Here is a 21,858-nt window from a genome sequence, read left to right as displayed (position 1 = left end):
GAATATACAGAAGATTCTCAAATGGAGGTTAAAGTTTTGTTCGCAATTTTTTTTTTTTTGGAATAATTATAGATGTGGCACTGGAAGAGGAACGGCCGATTATAGAAGAGTTGACTTTAAAGTTTTCTGATTTGGTTGAGGTGGTGAAGATTTTGGTTAATTTGAAAGATTATCTGTAAGAACGTTATATCATGGAATGGACAAAATGGATGGAGTCTATTTAGGATAAGTATAGGGTTGGGAAGTATTATGTAGTATTTGAATAACTCTTTTTTCCTTTTTTTTCTTTTTCTTTTTCTCTTTCTATCTTGGGGTTTTTTTTCCCTTTTTTTGTTTTTAATATATATTTAATACTATTAAGGTTTGTTTTATCCTATATAAGCTAGAGAGTGTTTCTTTTTTTATTTTAGTTTTTTATATATATTTAATATTGCTAAGGTGTGTTTTATCCTATATAAGCTAGAGAGTGATGGATTTTAGAATTTATAGTTGTTAGTATATGGTTGTTTATGTTTATGTTTGCTTTTTATATATATATACCTTGTATTTAGCTCTGGGAAGTCGGGGGGGAGGGGGGGAGGGGGGGAGGTAGGGGGGGAGGAGGGAGGGGGGGAGGTAGGGGGGAGGAGGGAGGGGGAAGGGGGGTTTTTAAAGGAAAATTGTATCTTAAAACTTTTCAATAAAAAAAAACATTGTGGACTGTCCTCTGACACCACTGGATGACATCACCAGGGCTTGCTGCCTTGGAAGAGTGAGGAAAATTCTCAGGGACGACTCACACCATGGTCAGTATCTCTTTACTCTCCTACCATCGGGTAGGAGATACAGGAGTATAGCCAGCCGTACCAACAGGCTGAAGAACAGCTTTTATCCATGGGCTGTCAGGCTCTTGAACAGGAAATAATTTTATAATTTATGTATGATTGACTTGCGAGGCCAGTGTGTTGTGCAATTAGCTCACATGGTGTAACAAGATGGTGGGTTTGTTGTCACTGTGAGTTGTGGTGGGGCACGAAGGGAGTCTCAGCCAATTTCCATGTATACATGGTTGTACTTTGACAATAAAGGTTCATTCATTCAGATAATTATGTTTAATATTGTAGCTATATAGTTTGCACAATGAAAAGATTAGTAGAATACCTGTGTCAAAAAATAAGACAAATTGAACTTACTGTATATTTAGTGAGAAACACGATCTAAATTCTGCTCTATTATATACAGTATGCTGACTGGCAATGAATTTCTATCAGGAAAAATAATTCAAGTTCACATTCAATTGCTATGACATACATCTTAGTATATGATTTATTACAAAGATGAAATTAACATACTAACACTATGCCATGATTTAATGCTAAGTTGTAAGCCATGAATTACAAACCTAACTAGTACAATGTAGGAATTCAAGCCAATGAAATGCAATACAAATTTAGTCAGAAAAAAAATCTTCATTGGTTTCAGTGAGATTAACTTCCTGGAAGAGGACTGTAACCTAAGGCACACAAGTGTTTTGTCATTTAAGACTCATTATTCTCACACTTATTTTATTGAGGTTTTTTTCCTTCTGTCAGGATTGTATACTATTGAATTGCATAAATAAAGGCAAGATATCAGTCATTCAATCAAATAAAGATATAAATGTTTTCACTGTCCATCAAATGACTTTACAAATACTATTATTCAGTTACTATGAAGCTTACGCTTACTAGTACTACTTAGTAGAATTGCAAATAATAATAATAATTAATAATAATAATTAATAAATAATAATAATAATAATAATAATAATAATAATAATAATAATAATAATAATAATAAGAAGAAGAAGAAGAAGAAGAAGAAGAAGAAGAAGAAGAAGAAGAAGAAGAAGAAGAAGAAGAAGAAGAAGAAGTTAGAAAGGACCTTGGAGGTCATCTAGTCTAACCCCCTGCTCAGGCAGGAAACCCTATACCATTTCAGACAAACGGCTGTCCAGTCTCTTCTTAAAAACTTCAAGTATTGGATCATTCACAGCTTCTGGAGGCAGGTTGTTCCACTGATGTTCAAATAATACATCCTTCTATGGAATTACTTTTGTTTTGGGGAGCACGTTATAACATTAAAGTACTTGGCTTTCCCAGAAATGTCCTCAATTGAAATTTGTTCTAAATCAAGATATTGCCCTCTACAGATTTGTCTTGTTCATCACTTGAATTTATTTTCTAATTTGTCTATCAGTAGACTCATATCAAATAATTTGATTTCCTATTTATTTGCACTTGAGCATTCTTGGACAGTATTAGTAAATTAAAACTATAAAGTCAATTCCAATTTTATAATACAATAATCCTTCTTCTGTTTATTGTTTTCTGTATGCTATGTTCCTCTTAAAGCAACTTTTCAGGAATCATAAAAGCAAATAGAACAGTGGTGAGATTCATCCAGTTCGCACCACTTCAGCAGAACCAGTAGCTAATTTTTTGTTGCCCAGGCCCAGAATGGACTTCCAGAAGCAGCATCCACACAGAGAACCAGTTGTTCACATATTTGAATCCCACCACTGAAATAGAATATTGAATAGACTAGGTTTCAAAAGCTCAATATGGATCTTGCATTATATACTACGGATTAGCAATTTTTCAAGATCCAAGGTACCATAGCATAATCTTTTTTATAGCTGGAAATATGATTAAATTTAACTTCACAAGATTTGGGCAGTTTCATGCAAACAGGGTGAAATTTTCATGTCAAACTAAAAAGCCAGAGTCTTATGAGATTATCAAATATTATGAAAATTGGGACATTTAAAAAAACATTTTAATTTTGTATGTCTGGGAGTACCATTTTTCAGAGTGGCAGATGCTTTCCCTCAATGTTGCCAATAGCTGTGTTACTTAGGCTAGCAAAGGACAAATAATAGAAAAATAACTAATCAGACCTATCAGATGTAGGTCCACCTAACATCTAAATTCACACAACCCAGCATCTTCTGCAAGCTTCCCAGCAGTCATTTGATCATCCACTTGAAATAATCACACTATCCTTATCCTAAAGCAATATTTCTCAACTTTGGCAAATCTAAGATATATGGAATCCAACTCCCAGAACTCCCCAACCTAAAGCAATAACTATCTACAAAAACATATGTGAGTTTCTCTAGAATCAGTTCAGAACAATGGTACTATTTCCATCTATTTGTAAGCCAGTTACCATAGAATCCCTCAATTCCAATGCTTTGATTATTGCCTCAGTACTTCAGTTAGATTTATTCAGTGGGATGCGCAGGACTACTCTTTAAAATTCTGATCCATTTATACAAGCAGTATAAATGTAAAAATACTGTGCAGCTCAAGTGTGCTATACTCTGAGTTTTTCCTTTTTGTGTGGAATCATTAAATAAATTTTTTGAGATGTTGTTTCAAACACAAACACTGATGATCTACACTCTTGTCTTTTTCACATTATAAATTTATTACTTTTAGTCCTCACTTTGTAGGATATGCATGCATTTTATCACACATCACCCAACCCAATCTAATTCTTCTCTACCCTGTTCCACCTGAATTAAGTACTTAACACATTGAACACAGAGCTTTTACTTTATGAAGACAATATATATATAATTGTATTTATAATTTTAAAGTAAACTTTTATCATAATCTAATAAATCCTCTTACATTCAATTGGTCCCAGGAAAATGAATATACTGTTGCCCTTCAGCAAGTATAGTTTGGAGAATGGATGTCATGTTTACTATTGTGTTATTTTTAAAATAATGAAATTATTGTTTTACAAAAAAAGTCTTCCATGTCCTGTATAATGTTTAACAATGTATGAAAAAGTCTAAACAGTGGTGGCAGAATAATTAAAAAGACTTTCTGTTTGGTTACCCGATAATTAAAATATTCTCTCTGAATTTCAACTGCAACATTTAAATTAAGCCCTTATGTAATTTACAAAATAAACAATGATTTAATAAGTTGTGAAATAAAAAGAATAGCCTACTTTTGGGAATCACCAAAAAAAGAATTAAGAAAATCCCCTGGTTAACTGATGCATTTGAGAACTCATTTGTCGAATGTGTGAAGTAACCTAAACCCTTAATGAGTTTTACTGACATTTCATAATTGCAACAAATAACATTTCATTAATTAGTCAAATATATTGAGGTCTAATGAAATAGACAGAGGATCATATCTTTGTTTTATTTTTAGTTTTAGTTTTGGTAAGAGTTCATGAAAATGGCTATGGGGTGTTTTTTTTGTCCTTTAGACAGAGGTTTCATTTAATTGACAAACCTAGCAAAAATTCAAAAGATCTTCTTCACTGACAAATGAAACTACTTCACAGACAATGCCTAAAAGTAACTTAAAACAATAGAAAAGAAAATTGGAGAGAAACAGTTAGCTCTTTCTTAAGTGTGTCTTTCATTTACTCAGTGAAATTATTCAAAACATTGAACTATCATTTTTGATTTCAACTAAATTTAGAATGAATAAAATAGAACAGGATTAAATCTGGTTTACAATGTCTACAACTGAACATATGCAACTTAAACATCAGCAAGAAAATAGTCACAAAATCCATTGCTCATTTCATTACTAATTCATATTTAACTGTTCTTTTTCATTTAAATGATTCTGCAATTATCAAAAACAAGAAAATAAAGTAATAGATTACCTGGCAGAAGTTTCCTGTCTAAATGAAGCAATTAACTATTGTGGCTATGGAGTTTCTGCAGTCTGAGTATTTAAAGTCACCACCCTGATTGGCTGGTGTTTGTTTATTTGTATAGAGACAATTGCAAATAGGCTATGAGGACTTTTCTTAGTTAAATATTTAAATGTTACTTCACAGATGTACTGATCATTTATAAAAAAAACAGAGTGGACTGCTATTCTTGTTAAAAGTTCAAACAGTTCTAATCTCAGCATGTTTTTTAAAAAGGCATTTTATTCCATACATTTTAGTGTAGTGATTTAAGTTCTAGGGTAATTTTGCAACAGATAGTCACAAAATTACATGTACCTATTTCTAACCAGCTGCCTGCAATTAGTGCAGGTTCGCATCCCACCAGGCTCAAGGTTGACTCAGCCTTCCATCCTTCTGAGGTAGGTAAAATGAGGACCCAGATTGTTGGGGGCAATAAGCTGACTTTGTAATAATGCCGCTTGGGGGGGCCTGAAAGCCCTAATAAGCAGGCATATACATAGAATGAAGGCTATTGCTAAGCACATTGGTTTGTGCTTAAATTGTAAGCCGCCCTGAGTCTTCGGAGAAGGGCGGGATATAAATGGGATTAAAATAAAATAAAATAAATAAAAATAATATACATGCAGTGTTTGGTTCAGGTAGACAATGACTCAGAGCGGTTTTTGCAATGAAAGAGTTTATTCAATACACATAAGTCAACTGACAACTGTCAAATGTTTCAAGCTTTTATACTAGAACTGTTTAAACTGTAACCAATCATCAATCGCTATTTTCCCGCTTCTTTGCAACTTTAACCAATAGTTGCACCAGAATCTCCCGCTTCAAGAACCTTCTTTGCAACCTGCTATTTACATGTTTGCAACTATCTACAGACACAACACCCCTTACCCCCCAGTTGTTGTTATTTATTGACATAGTCTCTTAAGTATTTGGGTGGCCTATGGACCCTTGATGGATATCTATTGCTTTGGATACCTAAGTCATCTCTATCAGATTGTCTGCTTGGCTGGCTTACACTGGTGGATCTGGACTCTTGACTAATTGGCTCAGATGCTTCTCTGCTAACAAGTTGTGGTTGTTGTTGTGTTTGATGTTGATGTTCAGCTATTGCTGGCCTGCTCAAAGGGGGCAGCTCCCAGTCAAATTGACTGTGTTGTTGTTGGTTAGCTGTGGATGGACTGGTTTGCATTTCTGCTTCCCCACTAACTGGCAGGTTGTTATCAATAAGCCATGATGCAATGTTCCCCCCGTGTATACTTTGATCCCCATCAACTGGCATGCAACAAATAGTTCTCTTCCTTAGCTGATCTATATGTCTTTTGCTAACCCTATTCCCTTCCCCCTCAATAGTGTAAGACAAAGGTCCCATTATCTCAGTGACCACCCCTGGGACCCATTTGTCCCCTTGTGCATAATTCCTGGCCCAGACTAGGTCCCCAATTTTGAATGATCTGTTTGGAATGTCCGGTTCCGCACTTGATGGTAGTCTGTCAGGATGTAACCTGTCCAGTTTGGTGGTTAATCTTTTTCCCCACCTCATTTCTGCTGGGCTTTTTCCGGTAGCCGTGCACGGGGTCGTATGTTGGGTCAGCAAGAATTCTGCCAGTCTTTGGTGCCAATCGCCACGGATGATTCTCTTTAATGCATCTTTGGTGGTCCTCACGTTTCGTTCAGCCAAGCCGTTGGTGGACGGGTGGAAGGGTGCTGATGTCGTGTGTTTAATCAAGTTGGCCCTGAGGAAATCCTGGAATTCAACAGAGGTGAATTGGGGCCCATTATCTGACACAATTACATCAGGTAACCCATGAGTGGCAAAGAGGCCCCTTAAGACTTGTATTGTTTTACCAGAAGTCATTGAACTGATGGGTACTACCTCTAGCCATCTAGAGAAACTGTCCACTACTACTAGAAAGGTTAACCCTTGGAAAGGTCCAGCAAAATCAATATGAATCCTGGACCAAGGATTCCTGGCTAACTCCCACTTATGAGTACGTGTGTGTTGCAGCTCAGGTCTAGAACGCTGACACAAATAACAATTAGAAACACATTCTTCAATGTCCTTGTCAAGTCCTGGCCACCATAAGTGACTCCTAGCCAATGCCTTCATACGTACTATTCCAGGGTGACCCTCATGTAGTTCTAATAAAATTGTAGGTCTGTGGATTTCAGGAATGACAACACGGTTTCCCCACAGAACACATCCCAAATGGGATGATAGTTCATCCTTTCTTCTAAAATATGGAATGTACTTGGCATCCGGGTTAGTACTTGGCCACCCACTAAGGACCCAGGCCATAATTCTTTTTAGGATATGGTCATTATTTGTTGCCACAGCTATATCTTTAGCGGTTAAGGGGCATTCAGGAATGTCCTGTAAAGACATTATTTGTCCCACAGGAGCAGGGTCTTCCTCAGTGTTATTTAATGGCAGTCTGCTAAGGGCGTCTGCATGTCCCATTTCCTTGCCCGGTCTGTGTTGAAGGGAGAATGAATATGCTGAGAGGAAAATTGACCACCTCAGCATTCTGGGCGACATTATTTGGGGTGTCTGTTTATCAGTGGTAAACAGTCCCAATAATGGTTTATGGTCAGTGAGTATGGTAAAGTTCCTACCATAAAGGTAATCATGGAACTTTTTTACTCCTGCCACGATTGCTAATGCTTCCCTATCAATCTGTGCATAATTCCGCTCTGCTTTAGTAAGCGTCCTGGAATAATATGCGATTGGCTTTTGAACGCCATGACTGTCCAAGTGGCTGATAACAGCCCCCACACCATAAGGTGAAGCATCGCAAGCTAAATAAATTGGTTTATTCTCAATAAAATGGGTTACTGTTGATTGGCTAGAAAGAATATTTTTTAATGTTTGGAAACTAACTCTATGTTTGTTAAGCCACTGCCACGGGGTTTTTTTATCTAAAAGTCTATGAAGAGGTTCTGCTATGGCAGCTTTGTGTGGCACGAATGTGTGGTAAAAATTAACTAATCCAAGGAAGGCTTGTAATTCAGCCTTGTTTTTTGGTTCTGGTGCCAATTTAATTGCCTTGATTTTATCAGGGGTAGGATGAATTCCATTTTTGTCTATCCTAAATCCTAGAAATTCAGTGGACTTAACCCCAATGCAACATTTTTCCTTTTTTAATTTCAGTCCAGCCCTCCTAAACCTTTCCAATACCTGTTCCAGACGCTCTGCTAATATTTCTTCATTTCTTCCAGCTATCAGGACATCATCAAAATAAGGGCATACACCAGGTATGCCCTTTAAGGTCCTCTCCATCACTTCTTGGAAGATGCCTGGAGCTGCTGCAATACCAAATTGCAGTCTGTGGACTCGGAACGCCCCCTTGTGGGTAATTATCGTCTGAGCTTCAGCAGCCTCTTCAGAAACAGTTAATTGCAAGTACGCCTGCGCCAAGTCTAACTTGGCAAATATGGCGCCGTCCTGTATCGTGGCGAGGACCTGCTTCACCGTCGGGACCGGGTAAGCGTGTTTTTTCATTCCAAGGTTCAGGGTGGCTTTGTAGTCAGCGCAGATCCTCACATCCCCATTAGGTTTAAGGGGTGTGACGATCGGCGTTTCCCACAAACCACCCTCGACTGGTTCTAGGACGCCTTGGCCTACAAGCTTATCGAGCTCGGCCTCAATTTTTTGCTTCAGGGCGAAAGGCACCCTTCGGGCCTTAAGCCTGATGGGTTTAACCGACGGGTCTAAATTAAATTTAATTGGGGGCCCTTTGTATTTACCTAAAGACCCATCGAATACGTCTGCGAATTCATCACAGACTGATTCGAGGGTCTTATTTTTAATAACTGTGTTTATTCCCCCTATCCAAATGCCCAGGGCAGGAAACCAGTTAAGGCCTATTAGACTAGTCCTATGGCCTTCAGTAACTATTAAATCTAAAGCTCCCTTAAACCCCTTAAATTTAACACTAAGGGTAATTTTCCCTTTAATTTTTATTGGGGTTTTTTGGAAGTCGGTCAATTGGATTTTGGTTGAACTAAGTGGAATTTTTCTGCCACTTATTTGTTCAATCTTTTTCAAGGTTTCACTAGATATTATGGACACTGAGGCCCCTGAATCTATTTCCATTTTGCAAGGAACCCCTTGCAATTGGACTATGATTTTTAATTTTCCTTCCGGAAAATTATTAATTTTTCCCTTCCTACTATGATTAACTCACGCCACCTCCCCACGGTTCAGAAATTTAGCCCACGGTCTAGGGGTCTCTTTGCCACTATAGTAAGGGGTTACCTTACCTTCGGGCCAAACGTCGACTTCATGTAGGCGATTGTCGCATGCACGACCCCTGCAGATGGCTTGAATGTGGCCGGTCTTCCCACACGATCTACATCTGGCGGTACGAAATCTGCAAGTTGCACGGGGATGGTTGCCCCCGCAGCTGCCACATCGGTTGTCGTTGTCGCGCGGTCTCGTTGCGGTGTTTCTCCATTGTCGTTGGGTCGCGGTTACTTGTCGTTGTGGTGTTGCGGTTTGGAATCGGTGGTTCGGTTCAGGCCCGTCGCTTCGGGATGGTTTTGCCGCCATTTTTCCAAACCGTCTGGTGACTTCGGCGATGTCATCTTCCCATTGCTGGTCCACCTCCCCGCAGTCCACAAGGCCTTCTTGATTGATTTCGGCAGACGCAGCCATGCTACTACGGGGGGGGGTCGCGATACCCGGTGGATTCATACGTTAATAGTTCGTCTAGTACTTCTTGCAAATCGCCGGTGGGCTTGGCGATTATTCTATTTTGTAGATGCTCGTCTCGCAAGCCAAGTACCACTCGGTCCCGGATTCTGATTTCCAAGTTGTCATACTTGCATCGTACTGCGGCTTCTCTGACTGCAGCAACGAATTTTTGAATCGATTCGCCCGGCCTCTGATTTCTTTTTTCAAAAATACGACGCCAAAAGAGTTCGGATCTCCTTGGCGTGAAATGTACTTTTAGTTTAGCTAACAGATCGGCATACGGAACACTTGAGACCGGCTGTGGTTGACAAAGTCCTACAGCGATCCGATATACTGGTGTGCCGCAAATTGTCAGTAACGCTGCCGCCTTTTTTCGGTCGTCCGTTATCCCGTTAACAAGCAGGAATCCTTCGACCTGTCCTACATATTCTTCCCAGTCCTCTGGGAAGCTTGGGTCGAATTCTTTCAAGGACCCGATTTGCGCCATTCGGAGGATTGTTGATTCCGCCGCGGCCGCTTGTGGTTGACTGTGACTTCTTTTCAAATTTGCCGCCTATGCACAGCTGTTCCGCCGAACCTACTCTGGTCTGCCGTCTATCCCACCTTCGTCACCAGTTGTTTGGTTCAGGTAGACAATGACTCAGAGCGGTTTTTGCAATGAAAGAGTTTATTCAATACACATAAGTCAACTGACAACTGTCAAATGTTTCAAGCTTTTATACTAGAACTGTTTAAACTGTAACCAATCATCAATCACTATTTTCCCGCTTCTTTGCAACTTTAACCAATAGTTGCACCAGAATCTCCCGCTTCAAGAACCTTCTTTGCAACCTGCTATTTACATGTTTGCAACTATCTACAGACACAACATGCAGGGAGGTAGAGAACAGAATACAGTGGAAACAACATTCTTAGAGACACTCTTTCCAGTATATTGTCTGAACCTAAGAGCTAAAAGCTATTTAACTCTGTGGACAATAGTTTGTGTGATATAGCTAAGGTAAATACTGCAACTTTAGCCTAAACAATACTGGTTAGTTTAAGACTAATTCTAATTCTTGCTTGGTCAATTATCCCCATTTCTGGTTTATATTGTATATGTGAAATTGGCAGGTGTTTGATGTGTCATTCTAACATTTTTGCTTATGGAATGAGATTTAGGAAATAGGAAATTTCATATAAGAATATCCACCTGCCTTGAACTAGGAGAGTAATGAAAATACCCAGGTCCTGGAAAACATAGGATGCCAATTCAAAATGTGCTAACATTGATTATGTTACCTAGTTTGGATAATGAAATGTTTGCAAAAAAACAAACAAGTTCAGAGAGCACCAAGGATCCCTCATTTCAACAATGAGCTACAAATATTTTCCTTCATTGGCATAATATGGGTATTTGGTTTTGTTTAGGGCATTGTGTGAACTTAAACACTCAAGTTTATAGCCAGACTTCATGGCTTGATATTTTGTATAGCTGCTTTATACTATACTGCAAAAACAAATTGTAGCCTCATGTGTGAAATCAACCTATGAGTCCTACACATTTTTGTGACATGCTTTATATTACTTGGCAATCTCAGCATAGAAACAATAGTGAGAAAGTCATTACAATGTGGGGAGCAAAGTGTGGGTGGGGGGTGCTTTTAGTAAGGATGGGTGAGAAATGTATCACATTCAAATTTCAAATTCTTTATCAAATGTTCACACAAACACATTGTACTGTTTTCTGGCTAGGATAAATTACCCTGAGAAGTTTGATAGCAATATTACCCAATATATGTATAGGCCCTAATAAATTAAAAATATATAAAAAAATTATCTATATATACTATAACATTAAATGCAGGATGTCTAGCAAAAGTAATTAATCAAATTAATGATAAAGCATGGAAAGCACATTGTTGTTTATGCAAATTTAGATTCAACAGAATAACAGAGTTGAAAGGGACCTTGGAGTTCTTCTAGTCCAAACCCATACTCAAGCAGAAGACCCTACCATTTCAGACAAATGATTGTCCAAATTCTTCTTAAAAACCTCCAAGGATGAAGCATCCACAACTTCCGAAGGCAGGCCATTCCATTGATTAATTGTTCTAAGTGTCAGAAATTTCTCCTTATTTGTAGGTTGATTCTCTCCTTGATTTCGACAGCTTTTATTTCTTTTTTATCTAATATAAAGAAAACCTCTAACATAAGTATTTATGCCTTAAAAGAAAATATAAATGTACTTCACCATCCTATATTTACATGCCAAGAACTTTAATGGTTTTTGGAGCTCTAAATTAGTTGGAAAAATAGATAGATCCTGAAATTCAGAACCCATCTTTGAATGACCCACCTTTGAAGCCTCAGGTAATTCAATATGTAGCCGTTAGAACTTTAACTGGGGAAAGGAAATGCCTTATTGCTACATCATTATTCATTACAAATGTATTTCCCAATGCATTTCAAGCTACTTATAACCTTAGTATAAACCATGTTATCTTAATAATCATCTCTTCCTACATAAGCCTGTTGAACACTCATTATCAACACTGAAAGGAATGTTCTTTTTTCTCTAATCAAAGATAGAGTGATAAGAACATATGATAGGGTTTTCTTTGCTTTGGCTTCAACTTTGCCCAATATATTCCTAAAGAGGTTCTGATTGGTTGTGAGAATATTTCTATCAACTACCTTTTTTTAATAGACTAGATCAGAAATAGGCAAACTGATGTCCTCCAAATAAAAGATAAAAGACTCTAACTTTTTTCCATGTCACTCATTCTCAACACACGTATAATAAAGCTCATGTTGCTTTATTCACTGAAATCCTCACTGTAGAAACCTCTAGTGGAGCTGATGAAAGCAGAAGGCCAAACCCAAGCATGCTATAAAAGTTTCAGCCTTTGTTGTCTTTGCTAGGGAAATGGCATCAAGTTTCTTGTCTCAACTGATTTTTTTCTTAAATTTAAAATTAAATGTGAAGCTTGCAACATACCAAATTACCAATATTCTACATCATAATTATTTACAAAAATGGCTACCAAATAAAATATGGTAGGTGACTGTTGTTCATTTAGAATTTTCACATCTGTCCAGGTTTTCGCGGGTGTTTGTATGTAGATCTTTGATCATTCAGGTTTTTTCCCACGTAGAATTGGAGGTATAAGGGCAACATTTCGACGAAATCTCTGTCATGGTCCGATCATCACCTCCTGCAGTTGGTCTTCCGTTATGCCACCCCACGCTGCTGGGCTGTGGAACCGACCAGGTGGTTCTGCCCCAGGTGCCTAATGGATCCGGAACAGTTCCAGACGGTGCTTGGGTCTATACCTACCCCACTCACTCACAGCCCAGCCAACCCCTTGGTGGATGCCTGGGAAAGGGCTGCCACCGAGGCGCTTGACCGTGTTGTACCCTTGTGACCCCTGACCTGGCGCAGATCCCGGTGGGCTCCATGGTTTTCTGTGGAGCTCCGGGAGATGAAGCGTAGGAGATGGGGTCTAGAGAGCTGTTGGAGGTCCAGCCGATCCAAATCTGACCGACTGCAGTTAAGAATCTTTATAAGGTCTTATCTTGTGGCGATGAGGACGGCGAAGTCTAATTACTTTGCTGCCCTCATCGCGTCCGCAGATAATCGCCCGGCCACCCTATTTAGGGTGACTCGCTCCCTTCTTAACCAGGAGGTGAGGGAGGATCCCTTACACGGACGGGCCGAGGAGTTTAGTCATCATTTGAGGGACAAAATCGCTCAGATCCGGGCCGGTTTGGACTCTGACTGGGCAGAGTCTGACATGGAGGAATTGGACGGTCTTGAGCATGTTATCTGGACTAGGTTCGATCCTGTTTCCCCTGATGATGTGAACAGGATGATGGGGAGGCTGAGCTCCACCACCTGTTTGTTGAACCCATGCCCCTCCTGGCTGGTTTATGCGGCCCGGGAGGGGACACGAGGCTGGTTCCAGGCAGTGATAACTGCTTCTTTGAAGGAGGGTATCTTCCCTGCCGCATTGAAGGACGCAGTGGTGAGACCCCTCCTCAAGAAGCCTGCCCTTGACCCGGCTGCTTTAAATAACTATTGTCCGGTCTCCAACCTTCGCTTTTTGGAGAAGGTTGTTGAGAGTGTGGTGGAGCATCAGCTTCCTCTGTTCTGGAGGAAACTGATTATCTGGACCCATACCAATTGGGTTTCAGGCCCGGGCACAGCACAGAGACGGCATTGGTCGTGCTGGTGAATGATCTCTGGCGGGCTCGGGACAGGGGTTGTTCCTCTGTCCTAGTCCTATTAGATCTCTCAGCGGCTTTTGATACCATTGACCATGGTATCCTACTGTGGCGTCTCAAGGGGTTAAGAGTGGGAGGCACCGTTCTACGGTGGTTCTCCTCCTATCTCCTGGGCTGCTCGCAGTCAGTGTTGATGGGAGGGCAGAGATCCGCCCCGAGACCTCTCGTTTGTGGAGTCCCTCAGGAGTCGGTTCTCTCTCCCCTTCTGTTCAACATCTATATGAAGCCGCTGGGCGAGATCATTTGGGGTTTTGGGGTGGGGTATCATCAGTATGCTGATGATACCCAACTTTTTTTCTCCATCCCGAGCCAACCCAGTGATGCCCTCGCCGTGATGTCCCGTTGCCTGGAGGCGGTCCGGGTCTGGATGGGGAGAAACAGGCTTAGTCTCAATCCTGCCAAAACTGAGTGGCTGTGCATACCGGCATCTCAGGTTAACCAGACTATTCCATCTTTAACTATGGGGGGGGTGAGGTGTTACCCCCGTTGATAGGGCTTGCAACTTGGGCATCCTCCTGGATTCACGGCTCAATTTTGAAGACCACATAGGAGCCGTGACCAGGGGGGCTTTTGCCCAGGTTCACCTGGTGCACCAGTTGCGACCCTACCTGGACTGATATGCCCTATGCACAGTCACACATGCGCTCGTGACTCCCGTTTAGACTACTGCAACGCTCTCTACATGGGGCTGCCCTTGAGGACCACTCGGAGGCTTCAGCTGGTGCAGAATGTGGCTGCGCAAGTTGTGATGGGGGCTTCCCGACACTCCCATGTAACACCTCTACTCCGCGAGCTGCATTGGCTTCCGGTTGCCCTCCGGGTGAGATTCAAGGTGCTGGTGATGACCTATAAAGCCCTAAATGGCTTGGGTCTGGGATATCTGAGGGAACACCTGTTGCCGGCATCAGGTTCCCTTCGTCCAGTGCGCTCCCACAGGGAGGGCCTTCTCAGGGTGCCGCCGGTAAAAGATTGCCGGCGGATAACACCCAGGGGGAGGGCCTTCTCTGTGGGTGCACCTGCCCTTTGGAACCAGCTGCCCGCGGAGCTTAGGACTGCCCCCAACCTTCATTCATTTTGCCGGGACCTGAAGACCTGGCTCTTTGAGCTTTCTGGCACAGGCTGAGAGTTTTAATTGGGGTTTTTTATTTTTTTTCCAGGGATTAAATTTAATCTTTTTAATCTTTTTTAATTTTTGTATCAATGTTTTAAGTACCCTGTAAACCACCCTGAGTCCTTCAGGAAAGGGCGGTATATAAATTCAATAAAATAAAAATAAAAAATAAAATAGTCACCAGCTTGAGGATGACAGATGAGATTTCGTCGAAACGTTGCCCTGATACCTCCAATTCTATGTGGGAAAAAACCCGAATGACCAAAGTTCTACATCTATCTATCTATCTATCTAATACACACACACACACACACACACACACACAAACACACACACATACATATCTCCTGATTATCTTAAAAACCTGAATCCCAAGTATATTCATATCAAAACTATAACAAAATCACTGAACTCTGGGATAAATTAAAAACAAACTGTTTAATCCCCTGCTGATTTTGTCAGAGTAAAAGCCGGTGGTCAGGAGACCTGCTTATATGGCCAGCTGTTTTAGCAACCTAGTCATAGACCGCATGACCCGTCTCCCCGCCCCCTCATTCTCCTTTAATCAGGTGTGTTGCTACTGATCATGATGTGCTTGTCTGTGTCCGTTTGACACTTGGTGTTTTCCCTCCTCCCACCTGTTCTGCTCACCTGTTCTGCTGCATGCAGCTGCCCCAAGTCAATGCTAGATCACCCCTTCTGCTGTCTCATCTGGTGACCTTGGTAAGTTGCAGCATAGTCCCATTTGGGGATGTGTTTCCCATCCTGCTTCTCGTCCTGATCATGCCGGCCCCCTGTCTCTCTCCCGATCCCACAATGGGCCACGTCCGCCTCTCCATCCCTCCACCCTCTGGGATCTCCTGTCATTCTACAGGTGGGCATCTCAGTCCTCTCCTGTCTCCAGCCACCCCACTCCTTGCATCATCACCAGATCGCCCTCTCTATTGCCTCGTCTTGTGGCCTCAGTGAATTGTCGCGTAGTTCCATCTGGAGGAGTCTCCTCCAGCCTGCATCTTGTCCTGATCACACCGGCCCATCATCTCTCCCCCGATCGCACAACAGGCTACATTGACATCTCCATTCCTCTCCTCTACAGAATGCTTTAATGAACAGCTGAAGATTTATTAGCTCGGGTATTGAGATGTCAGAACTGAGCAATAAAAGCAGATAACCATATCTGAGTGCTTAAAAACATCCTTAAGTTTGTTAAGTAGGACCAAGGTCAAACGTTGAAGATGAAGAGTATTTTGTTTTCTATATTTACATAATCATAAAGAAAACCTCTTTAGAAATACCCTGTAAAATAATAATATAAAATTTCAAGTTAAAGAAAAAGAAAAAACAAGCTGTTGAAATAATATTTTAAATAATAGTAAGGTCAACCTATCTGGCCTGCAAAAAAAAACAACATTAAATGGCAGCAAAGTGGTAGAGACAGCTCATTAAGATATTGTTGACATCTAGTAGTCATCTGGATTTTTGCAGCTATCTTTAGGTATCTCTAAAAATAGCATAAAACTCATGAGAACTTACATAATCAGTTCATTCCTGGAAGGTCAGTTTTCAATACCTACCTAGAATTTCTCCCTACTTTTCTAAACAAATGACTTTATTCCAACTCATTGTAGCCGGTTAATGCCGGTGGATCCCAGTGGAGCCCAGTGGTCCCTTGAAAGATCTATGTTTCCTGTGACACCAGTTGTGACTCTGGTTGGTGCCATCGGATTTGTGGACCTAAAAGAATTAGATAACTTGGAAGACCCCAATGACTGCAGGATTGGCCATGATAAACTTTTTCGAAGGACAGAGCAGCGGAGGATTTGGCCACCTAGTAGTGCAGACTTTGAAGATGTATTATATTATCTTATCCCTGCCTTCGGACTGTTCTTTATTGCCATTCACATATCGGCCCCAAAGGATTCAGAGTTCCCTGGGTATTGGCCACAGTGAGAGGGTGGCCGGAACTTACATCTGCTGCCCCTAGAGGTGAGAGCTCTAGGGGTCATGCTGTACCCAGGATGGATGTTTCGGACTATTCCCCCCTGGTATAGGCTTTCCAACTGTCGTGAGAGGGCGGTGGTTGGCCTGTCTTGGGGTGACACCCAGCTGAGTGGCAGTGGCTGGGTGGAGGCTCGGGACATCTACTTGCTCTCTGTTTGGTCCCTCCTTAAATCAATTGATTATGGACTGCCTATATCTGGACTGCTTTATGCCTTGTTTGAGGTACTCCTCTACGGACTTGCTCGCCCTCAGGGGTGCTCCCCCCTCCTGGAGGCGGCCCGCCTTTCCAGCCGAGTATAATCTCGAGGAAGGTCCCATCTATTGGGATCCTGAGAGATGGCCGGGCACGGTTACGGACCTCCGACGTAGACCTAATAGGAGGTCTTTGATTTGTTTTCTGTCAAAAAATTTTTGGGGGTTAGGGAGGAGGGAGGGTTCTTTTCTTGGTTGTTTGGACGAGGGGGGCAGTCCATCTACCGATGTTCAGGCTAGTGCTGAGGCTGATCGCGATGGGGAGGAGCGGGGGTCGGCTGCTTCTGGGGCTCCAGGGCCAGTCGTGGGATTGCCTATTCCCACGACGACAGGGAATGGCAGCAGGTGTAGGAACAGAGGGCCGTATCGGTCTCAGGGAAGGCCTCTCCGCTGCTTACAAGCGGTGAGGCACTCCGACCCTCTGGTTCCGCCCCGAGGTCCCGGGAGTGAGGATGTGCAGCCTCCTGAGCTCCGGCTGGTGTATTTGAATGCCAGGTCGGTCGTTAATAAGGCTCCTCTCGTTCGAGACTTGGTCGAGGGTGAGCAGGCTGACCTGGCTTGCATCTCGGAGACCTGGTTGGGCCCAGAGGGCGGTGTTCCTCTGGTTGATCTTTGCCCACCAGGTTTCCGGGTGCTGCACCGGCCTCGGGCTCAGGGTAGGGGTGGGGGAGTGGCTGTTGTTGTGAGGGAGACCTTGTGTCCGCGGGAGGCCACCGTTCCCCAGACAGTCGGGTGTGAGTCTCTCTTTTTGAGATGCGGCCCTGGTGCGCAGTTGGGCTTGCTGCTGGTGTACCTTTCGCCTAGTCACGCAGCAGCAGCCCTGCCTGAGCTGCTTGATGTCCTCTCGGGGCTGGTGGTTGAGTTCCCGAAACTTATAGTTTTGGGGGACTTTAACCTACCATCGCTGGGAGGATCATCTGAGTTAGCTCGGGAGTTCATGGCCTCCATGACGGCCATGGACCTGACGCAAGTAATTACGGGACCGACTCATGAAGGAGGCCACACCCTTGACCTTGTTTTCTTGTCTGGACGGTGGTTAGATGATCTTGGTGGGGGCTCTCCAATTATTATGCCCCTGTCATGGACCGATCATCATCTCCTGCGGCTGGTCTTCCGTTTTGCCACCCCCCGCCGTGGGTGTTTGGAACCACTCAAATGGTACCGCCCCAGACGCTTAATGGATCCCCAAAGGTTCCAGGCGGCGCTGGGGTCCCCACCTGCCTCCCTCACTCACAGCTCGGCCGAGGCCCTAGTGGAGGCCTGGGAAAGGACGGCCACTGAGGCCCTTGACCGAGTTGTACCCTTGCGGCCCCTGACCCGGCGCAGATCCCGTCGGGCTCCATGGTTCTCTGCGGAGCTCCGGGAGATGAAGCGTCGGAGACGGGGCCTAGAGAGCGGTTGGAGGTCCAGCCGATCCGAACCCGACCGATTGCGACTAAGAGCCTATATTAGGTCTTATCTCGCTGCAATTAGGGAGGCGAGGTCTAACCACTTCGCCACCCTTATTGCGTCCGCAGATAATCGCCCGGCCGCCCTGTTTAGGGTGACTCGCTCCCTCCTAAATCAGGAGGTGAGGGAGGATCCCTTGCAGGGACGTGCCGAGGAGTTTAACCAACATCTGTCGGACAAAATCGCTCGGATTCGGACCGGTTTGGACTCTGACTGGGCAGAGTCTGACGATCAGGACACGGGTGGTCTTGTCGATATCATCTGGGAGGAGTTTGATTCTGTAACTCCGGAGGAAGTGGACAGGATCATGGGGAGGCTGAGCACCACCACATGTTTACTGGACCCGTGCCCTTCCTGGCTGGTTTATGCAGCCCGGGAGAGGACACGCAGCTGGTTCCAGGCAGTTATATCGGCCTCTTTGAGTGAGGGTATCTTCCCCGCCGTCTTGAAGGAGGCGGTGGTGAGGCCTCTCCTCAAGAAGCCTGCCCTGGACCCGGCTGTATTGAACAACTTTCGTCCTGTCTCCAACCTTCGCTTTCTTGCGAAGGTTGTTGAGAGTGTGGTGGCGCATCAGCTCCCTTTGGTCCTGGATGAAGCGGATTATCTAGACCCGTACCAATCGGGTTTCAGGCCCGGGTACAGCACGGAGACGGCATTGGTCGCGCTGGTGAATGATCTCTGGAGGGCTCGGGACAGGGGGCATTCCTCTGTCCTAGTCCTATTAGACCTCTCGGCGGCTTTCGATACCATCGACCATGGTATCTTGCTGCGGCGTCTCAGGGGATTGGGAGTGGGAGGCACAGTTTTACAGTGGTTCTCCTCCTATCTCTTGGGACGTTCGCAGTCGGTGTTGGCAGGGGGGCAGAGGTCGACCGCGAGGTCTCTCATTTGTGGAGTTCCTCAGGGGTCGGTCCTCTCGCCTCTCCTGTTCAACATCTACATGAAGCCGCTGGGTGAGATCATTCGTGGCTTTGGAGTTGGGTACCATCAGTACGCTGATGATACCCAACTTTTCTTTTCGACCCCAAACCACCCCAGTGATGCCCTCAACGTGATGTCCCGTTGCCTGGAGGCGGTTCGGGTCTGGATGGGGAGGAACAGACTCCGGCTCAACCCCGACAAGACTGAGTGGCTTTGCATACCTTCGTCCCGGGTTTATTCGGACATTCCACCTCTAGTTATGGGGGGTGAACTATTACCCCCCGTAGATAGGGCTCGCAACTTGGGGGTCCTCCTAGATTCACGGCTCACTTTGGAAGACCATATAGGAGCCGTGACTAGGGGGGCCTTCGCACAGGTTCGCCTGGTGCGTCAGTTGCGGCCCTATCTTAGCCGGGACGATTTATGCACGGTCACTCATGCGCTCGTGTCCTCTCGTCTGGACTACTGCAACGCTCTCTACATGGGGCTGCCCTTGAGGACTACTCGGAAGCTCCAACTGGTACAGAATGCAGCCGCGAGAGTGGTGTTGGGAGTCTCCCGATACTCCCACGTTACGCCTCTGCTCCGTGAGCTGCATTGGTTGCCAGTTGTCTTCCGGGTGAGATTCAAGGTACTGGTAACGGTATTTAAAGCACTCCATGGCATGGGGCCGGAGTACCTCAGGGAACATCTGCTGCCGGCATCAAGCTCCCTGCGCCCTGTGCGTTCCCACAGAGAGGGCCTCCTCAGGGTGCCACCGATCAGAGAATGTCGATTGGTGGCCCCCAGGGGGAGATCCTTCTCTGTGGGCGCTCCGGAGCTGTGGAATCAGCTACCGGTTGAGCTCCGGATGGCGCCCGATCTTCGCTCCTTTCGTCGCGATCTTAAGACATTTCTGTTTGTACAAGCCGGCCTAGCCTGAGGGGGAGTGTTGGGGTTATTTTATTTTTGTTTTTTTAACTTTTCTGGGGGTTTTTAGTGTTGTATTTATACTGTTTTAATTAGGGCAACTTGTTTAATCTTTTTTAATGTTTGTATTCACTATTTTATTCTGCCCTGTGAACCGCCCTGAGTCCTCAGGGAGAAGGGCGGTATATAAATGTTATTAAATTAAATTAAATTAAATTAAATTGTTGCCAGGTTTACACTGTGTTGTGTCTCAGGTGGTAGTCTAATACAAGACTTTTCAACTGGTGATATATGTACCACCTGTGGTACTTTGGCACATGGTAGGTGGTAAGCGACCATCCTAGAGAAATGTAGTGGGGGAGGGGAATGAGCCGAAGTGACCCAAGCCTGAGGGAAAGGCAGCTGGAGCTGCAGGACATTTGGGGCTCAGCAGAAGCCGTAGGAGCTCTGAGGGCTCCAGCTGACTGGCTCCAGCTGACTGGCATTTCCAGAAGCAGCACAAAGCTGAGGTAAACTGAAGAAAAAGGGGGGAGGAGAGGATATAAAAAGAGGTGGTTTTGGCAGGAAAGGAAAAAAAAGACAACAGGGAAATAGAAGGGGACAGGCAAGAAGCTATGGAAGGAGAGCTCAGCAGGCAGGGAGGAAAAAGAGACAGGGAAGAAGCAGCAGCTGTTGCTGGAAAAAAGGTCCCCTGGTTCATTTTCTCCAGCCAGGAGAATGCAATCAGCGCTGATGAAATGAAAAGCCGGGAGACAAGCATGTCGGAAAGGAGGTAGGTTTATTTTGGAAGTCATTGGGTTCCTGTTCAGCTGGCAGCTTGAATGGATTACCATAAGGATTTTTATACAGTTTTTACAGTGTTTTGTAATTCAGAGGCTCAGTTTGTGTGCTTTGGTTATTAGAATATTTTAGTCTGTTTCACAAAAGCTAGCAATGTCCAAAGCGTTGGCTTCCATAGGTTTAATCCATTTAAACAAATGTAATTAGCTTTACCCCCTTATCTTGAGTATGTCTATGGCTTTTAGCAAGTTTTCTTTGTAGGTAAACAGGCTTAATTTAAGGTTATTGCTTTTCACAACTGCCGAGCCTTTGGTACATTGTTTAAACTGACACATGCTTAAGGCAGCTTAAAGGGGGGGGGAAACAGAGTTTAGTGTTTCTTTATTCTGGGAGGCTTTTGTGAGCCTTTCTTGCTTTGTGCTTGATTCCTGTGTCTTTAAGGGTACAGGCAAGGGACTGGGGGGGCTGCATTCTTACTACACTGTGGGAGGAGAGCTCAGAAGGCAGGGAGCAAGAAGAGGAGAGGGAGAGAGGAAGGGCTGACCAGCTAGCTCAGGAGTCTACAAACTTAGCAACTTTAAGATCTGTGGACTTCAACTCCCAAAATTCTTCAACCAGCCATGATTGCTGAGAAATTTTGGGAGTTGAAGTCCACAAGTCTTAAAAATGCCAAGTTTGAAGATCCCTGAGCTAGATGGTAGTGGTGCATATTAATAAACATGGATAAATTTATCATACATTTGTCAGTGCAAAGGGAAAGTGATTCAGCAAAGGAACAGCCACC

At 43.7% G+C, this 21,858-nt stretch overlaps 1 protein-coding gene across 1 annotated transcript in view; it reads right to left on the bottom strand.

The window, feature by feature from the left end:
* The window catches only part of SLC16A7 (solute carrier family 16 member 7), a 151,235-nt gene that overhangs the window by 109,628 nt on the left and 19,749 nt on the right, over nt 1-21,858 (bottom strand). The window lies entirely within an intron of this gene.

Source organism: Vipera ursinii (genome assembly GCF_947247035.1).
Source record: "Vipera ursinii genome assembly, chromosome: 6".
NCBI lineage: Eukaryota > Metazoa > Chordata > Lepidosauria > Squamata > Viperidae > Vipera > Vipera ursinii.
The sequence above is the reverse complement of the archived record's forward strand: the minus strand, read 5'-3'. Positions and strand labels throughout refer to the sequence as shown.